The sequence below is a fragment of the Petaurus breviceps genome, unplaced genomic scaffold (assembly GCF_028583685.1).
Source record: "Petaurus breviceps papuanus isolate PSGF00001 unplaced genomic scaffold, PetGlider_PUasm1.0 226, whole genome shotgun sequence".
Taxonomy (NCBI): Eukaryota; Metazoa; Chordata; class Mammalia; order Diprotodontia; family Petauridae; genus Petaurus; species Petaurus breviceps.
The window spans coordinates 5493898-5513760 of NW_027185890.1; positions in this window are offsets into that span (position 1 = coordinate 5493898).

Genomic DNA, 19863 nt, shown 5'->3' on the forward strand with positions numbered 1-19863 from the left:
TCCAGGCATTTAGTAGCTGTATGTATAATCCTGGTCAAGTTATTTAGCTTTTTAGCTTCTCTCTTTCCATATTTGTAAAATGAGGGTAATGATACTTCACTAGGTTGTTATAAGAAAGTACTTTGCAAGACTTCAAGTGCCATATTAATGTTCATTGTTATGTTATTTATGCTAGCATTATTTTTATCATCATTCTTGTATGTAAATTGAAATTTATGACAGAAACATATAAGCTAATGCTCTTTCTTATAGACTCAATGAATTAGGAGGGCTTGTGGTAATCTCTGTTTGTAACCATGCCTGCTTCGGGGTCAATGTCAGCAGAAGGCAAGGAACAACTATCAGTTCTGAACATAATAGATACATCAGTGTTAAAGGTTGAGCCAAATAAAAAGTAAGCTCCCTGGCATTCTCTGTAATTTATTTTTGGATTTATTAAAAATTTTAGACAAGTTATTAACCAACATTGACTGTCATGTCAGGAACTGTGCTGTGTTATCTATGGCCTTACAAAGAAAGGTAAAAACAATCTCTGCCCTCAAGCAGCTTACATTCTAATGGGGGAGGGGAGGAGACAATATGTAAATAAACAGATAAATATAAGATATATACAGAGTGGATGGAATGTAAGCTTAGAGGGAAGGGTCAAACCAGAATCTATGCTTTTTCCCACCAGCCTTTCCAGTTTTTTGGTCCTTTAGATTTTGGCTGTCATAGTCCCCTTGACATCAGTTTAGTTTCAATTTTCTGTTTGTTTTTTTAAAAAAATTTCTTTCCTCCCAAGTAGGACTCAGTCTTTTCTTATGTAGGTGGGGATGGCCCTTTCCCCACCCTGAGATTTGACTCTTCATGCCCTTGTGTCTTCTCTGTCTTGGCCAGAATAAAACAGTGTTGCCAGGATTCTTGAAAGACAGTATTTATCTGACAATTGCAGAATCATTTCTGTACACTAAGCCCTGTAGGAGGTGGTCCAGGTGCAGAGCTGAGTCAATAGTTATTCCAGACCTCAGAGGACCCGGCAAGGTGAATTTGAAATTCTGTCTGAAGGCAGTTCTTAGAATCAGCAACTCTTATTCCAGATTGCACCTGGAACCCCCAAGATTATTTTGCAAGATAGACAGATTACTTGCCAGAATTTCTGTCATAATGCAAATTGTGTGTGGATCTTCACAGACTAGACCAAATGGGCTTCTTCTCTAATAGGGCAGGCTACTTATAGGTCCACTCTCTACCTCACACACACGAAAAATAATCCCTCATTATAAAATGGAAAAGGATTTCTTCAGACATTCAAGAAGATTGCTGGCTATTGCCAGCCTCTTGACCCAATTAAGCTGAAATTATAGGCATGAGGATGAGCCCTGGAGTATCATTGATATGGGTTACTACTCTGTGAAGGTCAGCACTTTCTCTGTAATTTATAGTTCTAAATAGGTTTTGTTTTTCTGTTCTTGCATTTGTATATGGCTTTTTTGTGACCCCATTTAGGACTTTCTTGGCAGAGATCCTGGAGTGGTCTGCCATCTCCTTCTCCAGCTTATTTTAAAGATGAGGAAACTGAGGCAAAAAGGGTTGAATCACTTGCCCAGGGTCAAACAGCTAGTCTGTGGCTGGATTTGAGCTTATGTAGAGTCCCATAACCAATGTGTGTACAAGATAGTCCTTAAACCAAAGTCTCCTTGGCTTTGAGACTAACTCTCTTTCCACCATTCCAGGCTGCCTATTGAAGAGCACAGGTCTAAAGATTTATAGATGGAAGGGATCTAAAAAGCAATCTAGTTCAAATTTTATTTTACAAGTAAAGAAACTGATCCCAGTTAAATGAATTGTCTAGATTCATACAGGCACTTACTAATTAGTAGGGAGATGATTTGAACTCTGGTCCTCTGACTGCAAATCTAAGACTTTTTCCATTATACTATGAGATGGCTAAACAGATTTTCCCGTCCAGGTGAAGGATAACTTGAAAGAATACAGCAGTTCCTCCCAGAGCTTGAAGCAACACTTGGCTTGGAATAATACACCTGTTTTGGTAGATCCATTTTCAGAGAGCTTTCCTGTAGTCATTTAAAATAAATGAACCTTGAAGACTTGCCAGGCTACTGAGCTTCCATCATTGTCTATATGCAGAAGTCCCTACAATGGTCATGGTGTAACTTGTTGCAGACTCTACCTTATTATCTCATTTTAAACACTGCATAACAATTGAATGATGGAACGAGTGAAGGTTATAGGGTATTGTGTTTGTTTCATCCTTGTAGCCCAATAACAATTACATCCAGGTATGAAAAATCCATCTCTTCCTTCAATGCACAGGTAATCACATTCTATATGAAGCCACTCCTGATTCCCTTCCCTCTTATTTGCCTGTAGTAACATGATCCAGCCATTCTGTGAAACTCAGGGAAAGTCCCTTTCTGTTCTCATTGAAGCTTAAAGCATCAACTAAAAGTTTTTGTATGCCACCTCAAGCCCCACCCCTCAGATGCACCCCAAATAAGAGGTCCTTCCCTAGCATGATATTTATTAGGAAATTATTTATTATAGCTGAGGAATAGAAGTTTCCCTCACAATTGTCTGATTGTACCCTAAGTGCGGTTTCAGAAGCTTCTGTCCTGGCTAAATGAATCTCCTTATTTCCTAGGGTGAAGATGGTAGCCCTGAAGTAATTCTTGGAAGAGAACTAGGAAAAAAGAGTTTTATTCTACCTGGTATATTCCCCACTAGTGTGCTGGTTACATTTGTTAAAAAGAAACATAGGGAGCTAAGTCTTTCATGACTATAGAGCATGAATCTATCACTGATCGGCGCTGGTAACACTAACCATTGACCCCTGATCCAGCTCAGTTGGTAAGGGGTGATGGCAGTCACCAAATTGTATAAACACCATTGTTCAGTTGTAAAGGAATGTACAACTGTCCTTTTCAGACTCTATGCTGTAGATGGTACCTGAAAGCAGCCTTGCAGATTTTCAAAGACTCATGAATTTAGTATTTCAAGAATTGCTGGACTAGAGTGTGATGGTTTATTTTGGTGATATTTTATATACTTCTGGAATTCTGTCAAGTATGCCTAATGAATCTAAACCATTCCCTAGAACTTACATTAGTCAATGGATATATGCCAAAGCTGAATAATGTAAATTTGAGATGGAAGTAATAAGGTCTGAGGGCAAAAAATAGTTTAGCGGTAAGGAATCCATATGGATCCGTGAAAAATGCTGGCCACACTACATTTGGGGACCTGTACTTCTATGAAAGATATATAGTATTTTTTTGGCTTCATGTCCACATTTTCTGCCTTGAGAATATCCTTTATTGATCTGTTTGAATGAACCCAAGGTTTTGCCTTAAATCCTAGATATAGAAGACTTATTAATTACCTGAAGAATTGGTTCATATCCTTTCTTCTCTTTATATATTCAGATCCAGAGAAAGTAGTTCATTATGGAGACAAACACATTCAGCCTTCAGGAGCCCAACCTCACATAAACCGAATTATTGTCTCCTATGTCCTGACTCTCTGTATATTCTTTCTGCAGATTGACCAAGGTTTAAAACAACTATGTGTAAGAATCCTGAATGCTAACTTCAAGTATTGCAAATCTCATTGTGTTTATAATCTATTGCTGGACTTAGAACTGGAAGAGACTTTTGAAGTCATATAGTCTAACCCTGCCTTTTACAGATGAGAAAACCTAGGTGTAGAGAAATAAAATGCCTTGTCCAATAGGTTGAAAGTGGCAAAGCTGGAATTTTGTCATAGAGATTTCTGTGAGATCAAATAGCTCATATTTCTAAACCATAATATTCATGATAGTTCAGATGAAGATTTAGATTTCTATTACATGTAACTCAAGAGGTAGTATATCATAGTATAGAAGTGCCTATCAGAAATTATACACCAAAGCCCTGTAAGGGTTATGGGATTTAAAGATCTTCCATGCCCCATTGGACTTGCTGACGTAGCAGGAAGGGGCAGAGCAAGAGGAAGTGGAAGCCAAGCTAGAGTTCCTGCAGTGGCTGGTGGAGGTGACAGCGACAGCAGCAGCAGAGGCAGTGGCAGCGCAAAGCCCTTTTTGAGTCAGCCAGAATTTCTGCTAAGGACTCCTGCTGAGGACTGCCAGGGGCCGGAGCTGCTGGGAGCGTGCTTCCGGGACGCTGGGTGGTTGCTGTGAGTGGGGAGAGGAGGACCTTTGCCTGAGGTAGCCTGTTCTGTTTTAAAGGCTTGAGAATATGGGTGCTTTCTACTTTATCTACCTGAGCCAATTTCATAACTACTCTGATGGCTTTCACTTTCTGGTTTTGGGACTCAGTCTTTTGGTATCTTAATAAATTTTCTAGCTTATTCCCCCATATGGCAAGCATGATGTATTTTGTGATGGATAATTATATCAGCATATCTATAATTTCCATAGGCATTGTGAATATGGCATTGCTGATACAAGCCCCCTAGACCTGCTAGAAGGGGACCCCTACCAAGGTCCCTGGAAACCACCTGATAGGCCATAATAGTGAGGGAACGTTTCACATGTGTTGCTAGAAACATACCCCAGATACAAGCCTGTTCTTGTTAGCCCAGATACAAGTCTGTTCTTGTTAGGCACTCAAGACTTTACTAGAAATGGTACCCCCCTTGAAACCACATTTTGTTAATTAGCAACACCTAGTTCTATAAAAATGCATCTTTCAGGAGACTCAATGCTGTCTTCCCTATTGGGGAGGCAGTCACCAGCTGGTTAATAAACACTCCTATCAAATTATAATTGGCTTTGCCAATTATAATAATATATATGGGCATTGCATTGGTGTTACACCCTGATCATGGCAGAAGTCACAACCACCCTGCCAGGCACAAAGGTGTTGGGGTCATCTACTCCTCATTCTCTCCCCACATAATCTAAGCAGTTGCTAAATGTTGTTTCAATTTCCATGGCATTCGTCTTGTGTGTTCCCTTCTCTCTAGCTTCACACATCCCATTGTAGTTGAGGTCCTTATGACTTCTTGCCTATCTGTTGCCATGGCCTCCTGTTTGCTCTCCTTGTTTCAAGTGTCTCTGAACTTTAATCCAGCCTTCACTCATTCATTTTTTTTTCCTACTATTAAGCCCAGGTCTTATCATGTTGCTTTCCTACTCAATAAACTCTGGTAGTTCTATGTTATCTCTCAGATCCAATATTGACTCCAATGTTTTGTATTTAAATATTTACAACCACTGAACTCTCTAAATTTCCATTCTTCTTCTACACTATTCTCCTTCATGCTATTCCTCCTTTTCTCTTCTCTATGCCTTTGAAAAGATTGTTGACCATGACTGGGATGCACTCATAGGATCACAGAGTTATATCTAGAAAGGGTATGAAAAGATACTGAATCTACCTCCTCATTTTATGGATGAGGAAACTGAGGCACACAGAGGTTAAATGAATTGATCAGGGACATTTAATATCTGCTAAATATCTACAACAAGATGTGAACCCAAGGCATCCTAATTTCAAGTCCAGCACTATATCCCATGTTCCCTTATCATACATCCTTCCTGACTTCTGCTGCTTGGAGTCCCTGACTTCTAATACTCAATATTAGCATCTTCTTTTATAAGAAGCTTTTCCCCTGTTGCTATTGCTATTTCTCAGCAATCAATCTTATACTTATTTTTGTATGCATTCTACTTATACAGGACATGTCATCCCCTCCATTGGAATGTAAACATATTGAAGCCAGGGTTTGTTTTTACAGAAAAATTCCCTGCATTTAGTAGGTACCTAATATATGCTTGCTGATTAATTGATTGTTTAGGATATCTTTGACTTATGACTTATGTGTCAGAACCATCTCTAGTCCTGAATACACTGGCAGGATTATGGGCTCAAAGGGTGGTCATGAGAAGTGGTGGCTAGTGTGTATGCCCTAAATTCAGTATAGAACTTCCACCAAAATCATCTGACCAAACTAGTGATTTGGGGTCAGGGAAATATTTTGGGAAAGTAATGATTTTACCCATTATTTGATGGAATTAAGGGAGTCAAGGGGAACAACTCTAACACTTTTTTCTTTCTTTTTTTTTTTTGAGGGGGAAAGGCAAGGCAATAGAGGTTAGGTGACTTGCCCAAGGTCACACAGATTTAAGTGTGTCAAGTGTCTGAATTTGATGAATTTGAACTCAGTCATCCTGACTCCAGGTCCAGTGCCCTATTCACTTTGCCACCTAACTGTGCCACACTTTTTTTCAAAAAGAAAATAAATTATAGGGGGCAGCCAGGTGGCTCAGCGAGTAAGAGCATCGATGCCAGTGTTGGGATGACCTGGGGATCAAATCCGGGCTCAGATACTTAGTACCATGCCCAGAAATAACTGGCCATGTAACCTTGAGCAAGTTACTTAACCCCGATTGCTTACAAAAAAAGAAAATAAATTATATTCAACTAGTTACCAAAACATTTAAAAATAAGAGTATGGAGTTCCTAGGTTGAGTCTCTGCTATAGATGATCCCCATAAAAAGATGAGAGCTTTTCAGAGAAACTCCATCTTTAGTTTATCTGGAGGATACTCCTTTAAAACCTTTTTTTCCTGTTTTTTCTTTTAATATTTAGTATTTTATTTTTCATGAGCTACATGCAAGTACAATTTTTAACATTAATTTTTAAAATTTTAAGTTCCAAATTCTCTTCCTCCCTCCCAAGTCCCCACCCCCATTGAGAAGGTAAGTAAATAGATATATATTATACATGTGTAATCATGCAAAACATATCTATAATAGTCATGTTGTGAAAGAAAACATAGACCAAAAGAAAACCTCAAGAAAAATAAAGTTAAAAAAGAAGTATACTTCAACTGTATTCTGACACCATCAGTTTTTTCTCTGAGCATGGATAGCATTTTCATCATGTCCTTCAGTTGTCTTGGATTGTTGTATTGGTGAGAATAGCTAAGTCATTCATAGCTGATCATCTTACAATATTGCTGTTACTTTGTACACAGTACATTTCACTTTGCATCAGCCCATGTAAGATTTTCCAAATTTTACTGAGAGCATCTTGCTTATCATTTCTTACAGTACAATAGCATTCTATCATAATCACATACCACAACTTGTTCAGCCAATTCATGGCCATCCCCTCAATTTCTAATTCTTTGAACCCAGAAAAGAGCTGTTATAAATATTTGTGTACATATAGGTCTCTTTTTTTTTTTTAGCTCTTTTGGGATACAGACCTAGTAGTGGTATTGCTAGGTCAAAGGGTGTGCATGGTTTTATAATACTTTGAACATAGCTCCAAACTGTTCTACAGAACGGTTGAATCAGTTCACAACTCCACCAACAGTACATTAATGTCTTGGCTTCCCCACAACCCCTCCAATATCTGTCGATCTACTTTTCTGTCCCATTTTCTGTCTTATTAGCCAATCTAATAGGTAGTACCTCAGAATTGTTTTAATCTGCATTTTTCCGATCAATAGTGAGTTAGAATATATTTTCATATGGCTATAGATAGCTTTGATTACATCATATGAAAAAATGTTTTTATCTTTTGATCATTTATCAATTGGGAAATGAACAGCTCTAAAACTTTACCACAGAGAAACAGCTAATAGAAAGGACAAATGTTGGGGGGAAAAAGTTTGAGTCAAACAAATAATCAGCTTCGTGGCCCTCCCTGTAGTCTGCTTCCCAGTCTGCAACAGACATCTTGCTTTGAATCTGTGCTCAGAGAATCAGTTACCCTATGTTTTAGCCCTATTTGTCAGTCTCTTGGATTTTGGTGTTCTGCAAATATCCTGGTATCAACACAGCCTGACTTTTTGGTTTACACTTATTCTCTTCCCAACTTAGATCACACCTTCTTTTTCCCAGACAGAAGTTTATCTTTCCTTCCGGCAACTTTGTTTAAACACTGGTACATGTTGACCTTTTCTCAGCAAAAGTGTGGTAAAATAAATTATGTACTTTGGCTTTAGGAAAACCTTTTGTGGTAGTCAACAAACTTATCTAAGCAAATTAACTTGCTGAGTGTGCCAACTAAAAGCCAAAGGTAGAGCCAAATTGCAAAAAACAAAAAAAACAAAAACAAAAAACAGCATTTATTACTTAAATTTTGCCATTGAAATATGTAGGCTTTGTGGCCTTGGGCAAGTCATTTAACCTCTTAATGCCCCAGGTACTAAAACTTTAAGTTTTAGAGGAATATCCTAAGCAGGAATTCCCTAAATTCCCTGTATTAATGAAACCATAGGTCCAGTAAGTGTGTGTGTATTTGTATAAGAATCAGACTCATCCTACCTCATTTTTTTAACATGGTCTTCAGGAAGTGGAAAATATTCCATTAATTGAGCTCAAAGATGCTTTATTCACATTTGAAAGTGTGGCAATTTCTGACCAAAGTTTACATTTTTCCTAGTGCTTTATCTTTTTTATAGCCACATAATTCTCCCATCATACCCCTGTGATTGTTAATTGTTATCAATAGAGAGAAAAGTAGAAAGGAACACTTCTTTCTTCTCTGGGTATATGTTTAGATAGAAAACTGTAAATATGAAACTGAAAAGACGATGTCCAATTTTAAAAACAATTTGATCATGAGAATCCCTTGAAAATGTACACAGGAATCCTTATGCCTGGAAAAAGTACTAAAAAAAATAAAAACAAAAAGATGGTAAGGAGTAAGCCTGTTTACATATATTGCCTTAAATAGACATCAGATTAAAAACCTTGTCTCTCGTATCATTGATTTAGGGTTATTAATAATGAATAGTAAGGTGGTTCAGTGGATAGATAGAATGCTGTCTGGAGTCAGGAAGACTTGAGTTCAAACTTGACCTTATAAACTTATGAGCTGTGTGACCCTGGGCAAGTTATTTAACCTCTTTTTACCTTAGTTTCTTTATTTTTAAAACAGTAATAATGATAGCACCTACTTTGCAGCACTGTTTTTAACTATTGATAATATTTTGTAAAGCACTTAGTATAGATAGTGCCTAAAACATTTTGGTTCCTACATAAATATTAGCTATGGTGATGATTAATTTTTTCACTTACCATTCAGGGTTGTTGTGAGGATAAAATGAGATAATATTTTAAAAGCACATGGCTCAGTGCCTGACACATAGTAGGCAGCATGTAAATGTTAGCTATTATTATTTTCAAATTATATAATCTAAGAAAATATGTTTATATATTTTATTTTTTTTTTGAGTACAAAACATCTCTCACATGTCTTACAATGATCAAGGGGAAAGAAAACTGTTTTATACAGGTTATATAGTATAAATTAATGATTGGTATTTGAATTCTAGCTTTGCTATTTATCAGTTATAAAGCTTGTGGAAATCACTTTAGCTCTCTCTCAGTTTCTTAATCTGTAGAAGGGGACAATAACACTAGGACTGAGTGACAGTTTGATATGGTGTCCATAGGGCCAGCCTTGGAATCAGGAAGATCTAGTTTCAAATCAGGAGACCCCAGCCTCTATCATATAGTGGCTATATGACCCTAATCAAATTGCTTAAACTATCAGTTTCCTAGGCAATTAAGGCTATATATTGTAGAGAAAGTATAGAACTGAATTGGGTGAATTTCCTCATAGGGAGTTCCATTTACCTATTAAATCACAGATCTAGGCAAGAAAATAAATACTTTTATTACCTACACCAATGAGATCATCACGAGAACCAAATGCGAGATATGATGAACTTCACAAATCTTAAATGCTCGGCAGATATCAGTTATTAGTATTAATGATATCAATAACAAAAACAGCAAATTCTTTCTTCTGAGAGGAAATTAGAAATATAAACCTATGTCTGAGGTACCAAGGTTTGCTTGTTCAAAAGCCTTGGTTGTATAAGCTCAACATCTGTGTCAAACCAGTTTGAAGTCAGTTATCATTTAAGGACCTGAGTTACCTGAGCTTATCACAAGTTTTATTTACGAACTTGTTAGCCAGTGCAATGTAAAAGGAAATTCAATCAATACTTATTGTTACAAATCCTCCTTGAGTACAAGATTGAAATGTAGCTCAACCTAGGGGTGCTTTTATCTGACTCAAGACAACCAGGAGAATAAAAAGTGCTGAAGCATGTTTAGGCTGCAAATACTGCCACCTTATTCACTTTGAATATTTTATATCTTTTGCTTCCTCATGGCCTAAAGAATTCAACGAGTTGTTGAAGTGTGGAAGTATAAACACTGGGCTTTAAAGTAACTTCCCTACTTAAAAATTAAAATGTTACGAAGTTAAAAAAAAAAGAATTATAACAAGAATAGTATTTCCCTTTTAAAAAATGTTCATGATTTCTCATACGCCTCCAGGACATGGTAAAGCAATTTCGTTAAACACTTATTAAGTGCCTATTATATGTGCTAGAGTCTATGGAAAAATACAGAAAATAAGATGATATTCATGCTGTCAAAGACATGGCAATATACTTGAGTAAATAAGACAAATATGTACACACACACACGTAATCAAAATGCGAAAGGATAGACATATAGGATAGGTGCAAAGAAAATACCAAGCCCAGTGTTTAGTATAATGCCTGGCATTTGATAAATTCTTTTTAATTGATTCATTCCAGGAGGGAAAGATTATTTTTATCTGGGAGGATTAGGGAAAGCTGGATGGAGGATGTAGCATCCCAGGAAGTCTTTGAAGGACAGGTAGGATTACAATGAGAAGAGATAGAGTGGGAGAGGGGTGGATTTAAAACATTTGAAGTACAAGGGATGATGACAGAAAATGTACAGCAGTGAAGAATTGTGTGTGTGTGTGTGTGTACACTTCAGTTCATCCACAGTGAAGAGTATGTGAAAAGGAGAAATTTGAAACAAAGCTGAAAAGACAAATATAACTATATTATGGAGTTTTGAAATACAAGAATCCATTTGTTCAATAGTTAATGAGACACTGATATCCGTTCATTCGTCCATGCATTTATTTATTTGTTTTATTTTTGTGGGGAAATAATGTAATCATAATTTATTGCCAGGGACATTATGTGGAAGTAAAAATTACTTGGAATCAATATTTACACTCTGCTGGACTGAAGAGACTTAGAAGATTACCGCTATAGTTTGATCTCAGGAGTAGGCAAGGAGATATTACTGATGAGCTGACCAGTCTCACTTCCAACTGAGGCTGCTTGCTATAAGATTATAAAAGAAAAAACAAACAGTTCAATATTCTAGGCAAGTGTTACAAAGCTGAAAGATGTTAGGAAGTGGAGAAAGAGAATCAGGTCAGAGTTCTGTTTGTCAGAGCAATGTAGCTCTGAAAAGTCTGGTTATCTCTTCTGGCTCATTTCCGACTACCTATAAAAATGCTTGGGGCAACTAGATGGTACAGTGGATAGAGTGCTGGACCTGGAGGAGGAAGATCTGAGTTCAGTTCCAGCCACATCACTTACTAGCCATGTGATCTTGGGCAAGTCACTTAACCTCTGTTTGCCGTAATCCACTGGAGAAGGAAATGACAAACCATTTCAGTATCTTTGCCAAGAAACCCCATGGACTGTATGGACCACGGAGTCATGAAGGTTAAGATGTGACTGAAGGAATGAACAACAGTAAATGTCCTCATGCCTCCCCTGTCCTGAAAAAACCTTCATTTGACCCTTCCATCCCCACTAACCAGTATCCTATGTTCAAGATTCCTTACTTTCCAAGCTGTTGCCAAGGCCTGTTGATTTCACCTCTTTTGAATATGCTCCTTTCTTTCTTCTGCCACCACCCTAGTGCAGGTCCTCATTGTCTGATGCCTGGATTATTGTATTAGCTTCCTGGTGGTCTGCCTGTCTCATGTCTCTCCCCACTCCATTCACTCAGCACCAAAAGTAATTTTTCTTAAGTGCAGGTCTCTCCCACTTCCTTCCTCAATAAATTCCAGTGGCTTCCTGTTGCTTCCAAGAGCAAATATAAAATGCTCTGTTTGGCATTCAAAGCCTTTCACAACCTAGCCCTCTCCTGCCTTTCCAGTCTGCTTTCACCTTACTGCCTCACACATATTCTTGGATCCAGTTAGTACTGACCTCCTGGCTGTTCCGCTCCATCCCTCAGTTCCTAGCATTCTCTCTGGCTGTCCCTCATCTCTGGAATGTTCCACTTTTGCTTCCTCTGCTCCTCCTACTGATCTCCGTGGCTTCCTTTAAGTTGCAATTAAAATCCTACGTTCTATAGGAAGCAGTTCCCAACTTCTTTTAATTCCAGTGCTTTCCTCGTGTTATTTCCTATTTATCCTGTATATAGCTTGATTTATATATATATATATATATATATATATATATATATATATTTTGTTTGTTTGTTTGTTTGTTTGCAAGGTGTCAGCCCTATTAGATTGTAAGCTCCTTGAAGACAAGAACTGTCTTTTGCCCCTTTTTGTATCTCCAGCGCTTAGCACAGTGCCTAACACATTTGTTGCTGGGTCATTTCAGTCGTGTCTGACTTTTTGTGACCTCATTTGAGATTTTAGTGGTAGAGATACAGAATTAGTTTTCCATTTCCTTCTCTAGCTCATCTTACAGATGAAGAAGACTTGCCCAGGGTCACACAACTAGTAAGTATCTAAGGTCAGATTTGAACTCAGAAAGATAAGTCTTCCTGACTCCAGGCCTGGGACTCTATCCATTGTGCCACCTAACTTGGGCTACTTTTCAGTCCTCTTTTCTGGATTAGGGTAAAATAATTCTTTTCAATTCCTAATAGGAACTCAGTCACTGATCTGGACTATCTGCATTGATCTGCATATCAATAGGATTAATAATTCCTGTCCTGCTTTTCTGTGAGTAAAGGACAGAAGCAATAATAAATAGGCCCAACGTAGGATGGAAATAGGTAAAATTGATAAGATGCTAGAAAGTGGAAGATGAGCGAGAAATACAATATGATTCTAAAGTTTTTGAAATTCGGTGCCTAATAGGATGATTACACCATTAATAGAAGAATGGAAAATGGGGACTTGGGTTTTCAGAAATAATAATGATTCTGGGTTTGTTTACAGGTAAAAATGTCTTTCAGACAATTGAGGATTGTGTTTTTAGCTTAAGGGAATTATCAGGACTGCTAACTATAGAATTGGGAATCATTGAGGAAAAGGTGATAGTTGAAGTATAGAAATGAATAGGAATACCAGGGGATAGAGAATAAAGAGAAAAGAAGAGGGCAGAACCTTAGTACATTTCCACATTTCAAGAATGGGAAAATAATGGAGACAAAAAAACAACTATTCGGAAAGAAAGGAAGTCATGGAAATGGATTGTCAGTGAAAGCAAGTACAGAGAATGAGATAGGTAATAGAACCAATCGTTCCAGAGAAATCACAGAAGATGAGGACAAAGAAAAGGACAATAAATCTCAGTAATAAGTAAGTTATTGGTGACCCTTGGGAGCTGCTTTGGTTGTGTCAGTTAAAGAAATCAGATTGCATGGGTTAAAGAGGGTTGGGGAGCTGGCCATATATCATGTCACATTCCTTTTCGTAGAGTTTGGACACCCCCCTTTACAGAAACTTTGTTTGAATTTCTTATTTTAGATTAGTCTTCAATAAAGGAGAGGGAATTAATTTTTAGATGATAAGCTCAACCATTCTGACCAAATTAAAAATTCAGTTTAGTGAAAAGAATTCTCATTTGAATGATTTGACCACTCAGTTGAATCAAAAAGTCATGTTGGTGTCCTTCATTTTACCAAAATTTTCCTCAATGCTAGGAACTAGTGGGAATATTAGTTCTCTTTTATTATAAGTTTTTTTCCCCCACATGGAATGAGCATTTTCATGTCCGAGTCTCCCAGTCATGGAAAAAGGAGGGCCTGTTCAATGAGAAACATACGGCTCTTGGTGAGTAATCAGGAACAGAGCTGTCAACATTATGAAAACACCCTTTTGAAAATTGTGACTTTTTTTTTTCAAAAGACTGTCATAAAAGTAATCTGTCTTTTCAGACTTCACAGGGTGATGCTTCATTGCCATGATTCAGCAGGTGTTCTGAAGAGATGCTAATAAAACATCCAGGCATTACGTGGTTTAGAAATGATACACTGGCTCTGCAATTCTGAAAATAATCTTAAAAAGCAAAACTAATTTAGAAATCTCATTATGTCCAAGGAATGGCACTTCTCAATGTATAAACAGAATAAATGCAGCTAGAGCTGAATTTCAGCAAATTATATAGTAGGTGAGGTTTGTTTTGGGTACCTCTTACCAGCTCTTTCTGTATTTCTCTTTCCCTATCCTCCTCCCCTCTCAGCTCCTCCAAATGAAAATAATTGGACAAAATAATTCACACTAAACTGTTGATGACTAACATGTTACCCCTTGTCAAGAATCTATTTTAAGAGTGCATAGAAGACAGAGTGCTGCCTCTAAAGGTGAAATTTCATTCACTGGGCACCTGTTTTTTGGAGATCATGAGAATTTGAATCAAAAGGGATGTTGGAAAATTACATAGTCCCAATGTTTTACTTTTTGGAAGAAGAAAATGAGTCTTGGGAAGGAGAAATAAATTGCCCAAGGTCGCACAGCTGGTAAGAGGAGCCAGGATTTAAATTTGGATTCAAGCCCATTCAATCCACTGATAAGCCCTATTGATTCTACCACCAAACAATCTCTCACATGTGTGTCCTTCGTTTCATTCAGACAGCCAGCACCTTAGTTCAGATTCTTAATGCTTTTCCTTAAACTATTGCTAACAGCCTCCTGAATGGTGTCCCTGCCTCTAGTCCCTTCTTTCTTTAGCCTACCCTCCATACTGTTGAAGAAATCACCTTAAAGTCCATGTCAGTTCTCTACTTCGAAACTTTTAATAGTTACTGATTGACTCTGGGATAAAATAGAAACAAACTGGTATATAAAATCTTACATTAATTTTGGCACCAATCTACCATTCTAGTTGTATTTCACATTATCTTTCCTGCTATATTTAGGATAAATTTTTGTTCACTACCCTCACTACTCTGATCTTGTCTCTCCCAGTCTTCCTCTCACCATGTCTTCCCCCCACCAGTAGTGTTGACTCCTGCCCCCATCTTACCCTGTGCTATCAGTTATAATTATCTCTGTTAGTTGTAGGAGCTCTCCAACTTCATCAGTAAATTGAAAACATGGTGCAATTGGTAAGAGCCAATGAGGAATTCAGTGGCAGGTAGTGCTTTGGATTGCTGGTGGGACCTAATCATGTAGGGTCTCTCCAAGGAGTGACCAGGGGAAGCACAGCTAGCCACCCGGGAGACTTGGAGTTGACCAAATGATAGTTCTCAGCTTTTACAGCCATAGTAACTGAGCACATAGATAATAGAATGCCACTGTTGGTATCTTGCTTAAAGAGTTTTCCACCACTTCAGAAAAAAAAGGTCAGCTCAAACTTAGACTGTATGCACTTCTAATGTTACTATTATTCAGCAAAATTAGGTGTTAAGTAAACTTCTAAAAATTCTGAATATAACATCCAACAACTAAGATGAGCATTTGTATATTGTAGAACAGAAAGACCTTGTATATGGAACCATGAATCTCTATTATGTAGATCTTACTTTCTTGTAAAAGTCTATAATAAATCCAAATGGAACTTATATTAAGGCTTATGTTGGCATTTTCAGGCCTATCTGGGGGTAACAAATTAACATTTCAGTGAGGAAAAATGTGTTCTGAGTTCTAAACAACCTTACTGTTAGTCTTTCAAAACAAGACTTTTTCCCAATTTCTGTATTATGTATGGTGTAGTAAGACTAACCCTGGAGACATAGATACAAGTCTTGTCTCTATTATGTACTGGCTGAGGGACCCTGGGTAAGACTCATCACCTCTCAGTGCCCCTAGGTAACTCCTTAAGACTATAAATTGCAGACCAAGTACTGACCTGCATTGGTAGAGAAGGCATCCTCATATTGGGGAAAATACTAATAATAACAACATCAAGTCTAGTCCTCTTATGTGGTTTTTTCATTGCTGCTAATTTTATATGATCAGTATTTTGGGTGCCTAATTTTCTGAATCTCCTTCAAATGGTGATATTCAGAGGTAGGGCTTTCTCCTTCACACAGTGCTTCAGTTCTTCCTTCTGAACATTGTTAAAAATCTTTCGTTAAGAAGAGTTTGTGGTAGAAAGTCAATTTAGTTTGATTCTGCTGTTTATTTAGGCTGCCTGATATGCATCTATCTAAACAACACAGATCACACCTCCAAAAATGTTCTTTAGTCATATTTAAGGGTGCTATTTATTATCTTTTTTGTCTTATGACACTGTCTTATGAAACCATAAGCTTTATTAAGGAAAATTCAGCTACTTAATTGTAGTGATAAAAGCACCAGAACCAAATTAGAGCATTTTTGTTGTTCAGTCATGTTTGACTCTCTGTGACCCCATTTGGGGTTTTCTTGGCAAAGATACTGGAGTGGTTTGTTATTTCCTTCTCCAGCTCATTTTACAGATGAGGAACTAAGGCAAAATAGGTTAAGCAAATTTTCCAGGTCATACAGTTAGTAAGTATCTAAAGCTGGATTTGAACTCATGAAGATGACTCTTCTTGACTCCAGGCCAGGCACTCCATCCACTGTGTCACTTAGCTGGTTCTTCTCTAGAACATGCTTCTTCTCTTTTTGCTGAAAGTAAAAAATTCTTCCTTCAGATGTCAGAATACCTGAGTTCGAATCTTCACTCTTCAGTTACTTATATGATCTTGTAATATTTACTAACCACCTCTGGATCTTTGAATCCTCATCTGTGAAAGGAGAGTTGAATGCAATTGCCTATAACATTCTTTGGAGCTCTAAATGTATGGGATAGGGACTGAATTTGTGATTTCAGCAGTACAGGAAACTCCTAGGTGAGGAAATTTTCTCTACCAACAAAAGTAAATGCTTATTTATTCGGCAGTTTTTCATCTTAAAATGTTGCTTGGAGCAGAGATTCATGCCCCCAATTCTCCCCTCCCCTTCCAATTGGCTTTGAAACTAGATCAAATATAAGTGTGAAAAATATAATAAAATAAATAAAAATGCAATAAAACATCAATAACATATTTTTTGAAACTAAGCCATTGTGCTACCTACCCACAGGGATCCTTATGTACAGATTAGTGGCCACCATTTCTAATTGGGTTTGACCACTGGCCTAGAGTGCTGAGAGTTTAAGTGACTTGCAAAGGGTCATCTACCCAGTATGTGTGAGAGATAGGACTTGAACCCAGGTCATTCTGGTTTCAAGTCTGCCCCCTATCTGTTATGCCATGGAATTTTATTGCTAAACTTGTGATTTGAATGAACATCTGAATTTTTTTCAGTGTGCTATAATTAAAAGGGTCCTGGAACTAAAGTCATATGATATTGTGGTTTAAATCCTGCCTCTGACTCTCAATTACTGTGCAACTATATACAAATCCCTTGAATTCTCTGAATCTTTTTCTTCATTTGTAAAATGGGTATAATGTCTGCCATCCTTGCTTTATAGTGTTGCTGTCCATATCAAATGATAAAGCACTTTACAAATCTTCAAGTCCTGCATAAAGGTCAGAAAAAGGGTGTGAGAGGCTCACTGAACTCTGTCCTCTTTAAACCCCATCTGGCTTATTGTGTTCATCTGGTTTAAAAGGTTTAGAAAGGAAACTAATATAGGCTTGAGAGAATAAACGAAAGGACAGTGAGTGTGGTGAGAAATCATAACACATGAGATTGAAGAAACTGGGCATATTTAGCCTGTAGAAAACTGAGGGAAGGTGATGGTGGCATTGTTTAAGTATTTTCAGGGTTTTCATGGTTAGTCATAGGCATATATGGAAACTGTAAAAATATTGAATTGTACATACATTTATATATATGTAATATATAGTATATAATATAATACATTGAATTATTATGCATACATACAATATATAAACACAATGCATATAATATAATTAATATAATATAATAATGTAATATAATATACACATACTATATATAATATTTACAATACAAAATATTGAACTGTGTGTAAGTATACATGTGTGTATATGTGTGTACATATGTGTGCATGCATGTATATGTGTGAGTGTATGTATGTACACACATAAGGATGAAGAATAGGAATTATTTTCCTTGGCTTCAGAGAGCTGATCCAGGAACCATGGAGGGGATCTGCAAAGAGGCAAATTTAAACTTCATATAATGAAAATCTTCCTAATAATTAGAGTTCTCCCAAAGCAGGATGGTTGTCTTTAGGGATGATGGATTTGCTCCCTTTGGAGGTCTTTAAGAAAAGGGTGTAAGGTTGCTTCTCTGGTGTGTTATAAAAGGAATTCCTTTGGCATATGGCTTAGACTAAATGGTCAGGAATAAGGGCCTTCCAACTTTCAGAGTCTGGATTCTTAACCTCTCTCATACTATACTATGGTTGTCTGTGCACCAGTTTTACCCCCAAGTCTGTAAACTCCTTGAGGGCAGGAAATATTTCTAAATCATTTTTGTTTCTTCTTAGCTACCTAGATGTTATCCAATAGTCTGACTCTGTGTGACCCCATTTGGGGTTTTCTTGGCAAAGATACTGGTTTGCTATTTATTTCTCCAGTTCATTTTACAGACAATGAAACTGAGGCAAAAAGGGTTGAATGACTTGCCCAGGGTCACGCAGCTAGTAAGTGTCTGAGTTGGGATTTGAACTCAGGGAGATGAGCCTTTGTCACCCCAGGCTTATCTCTCTTTCCACTGTGCCACTACCTGCCCCAACCACCTAGTATAGCGTCTTAATTATGGTATGTATGTAATAAATATTTCTTGACTGCATTTAGTTGAAAGAAGTGCTGCTGAAGCAGGGGTATTCTGGTAATTATTTCACAACAAATTTTCCAAAGAGACACTACACACTTTCAAGTTTAATCTGTGTTATTAACAATTTCTCCATTTCTTTCTTTAAGTCAGAACAATCAAGAAAACAACAAATTAAGCCATAATTTATGGAATTTGCTGATTTCTCAAGTGTACATACTTACAATGAAAATTTAACTTTTAGCTCTCATGAGCTGGTTTCAGATGCCTCTAGCACACTCCAACTTAGGTCTCTTGCTACTTATGTGAACTTGGACAAGTCACCACTCTCTATACATTAGTTTCCTTACAGAAAAATGGGGGTGTGGTGGGGAACTTGACATTCTTTAATGCTTCTATACTAGCTGGCTAAATGGTTACTACAAGTTAGTAGTTGGCACACAGTTTCCAAGTTCCTATATCCTTTTTATAATTATTCCCTAATGGAATGCCATGAGGTGTGTGTGTGTATACATTTAAAGTACTCATCACTCGCTCTATAAGATAGAAACTTCCAGCCTTTACTTTGAGTGTATGAAGCTCTGAGAGTGGGAGGTGGGAGTAGGAATGGCTTGAGTAAAGGACCATCTGTTCTGGGTAATTGTATTGAAATACCCCAATTACCTAGAGCTTGCCATAGTTTGCCATACTCACCAATCAGGAAAGTTTTGTGCAACTGATGTCTTTTCTCTCCTGAGCATGTGTGTCCTAGAAATATACCTCACTTAAATCTCCAAACTCAGTTGTATCTTCCTGTCATTTGGGGGCATTTCTAAACTAAATACAAAAGTAATAAACAGGCCTCCTTGGTTCATGAGGTATGACCTAGATCATCTCTAAGGCCCCTATTTACTCTAAAATTCCATCATTCAAAATAAGAAAAAGCACTTTATAACATCCATAACTCAAACTCCCTTGGCTTAAGGAGTGGTATTCCAATGTATCACTTTTAAAATATCCTTCCTGAGTCTATTTATGTATCATTCAGATGTTTTATGTTTCCTTAAACCCACACAGCTAAATCAATGAAGATCTGCATTAAGAGCTTTTTAATGCTCATGTAAGCAGTAACCAAGCATATGTTTTAGTACT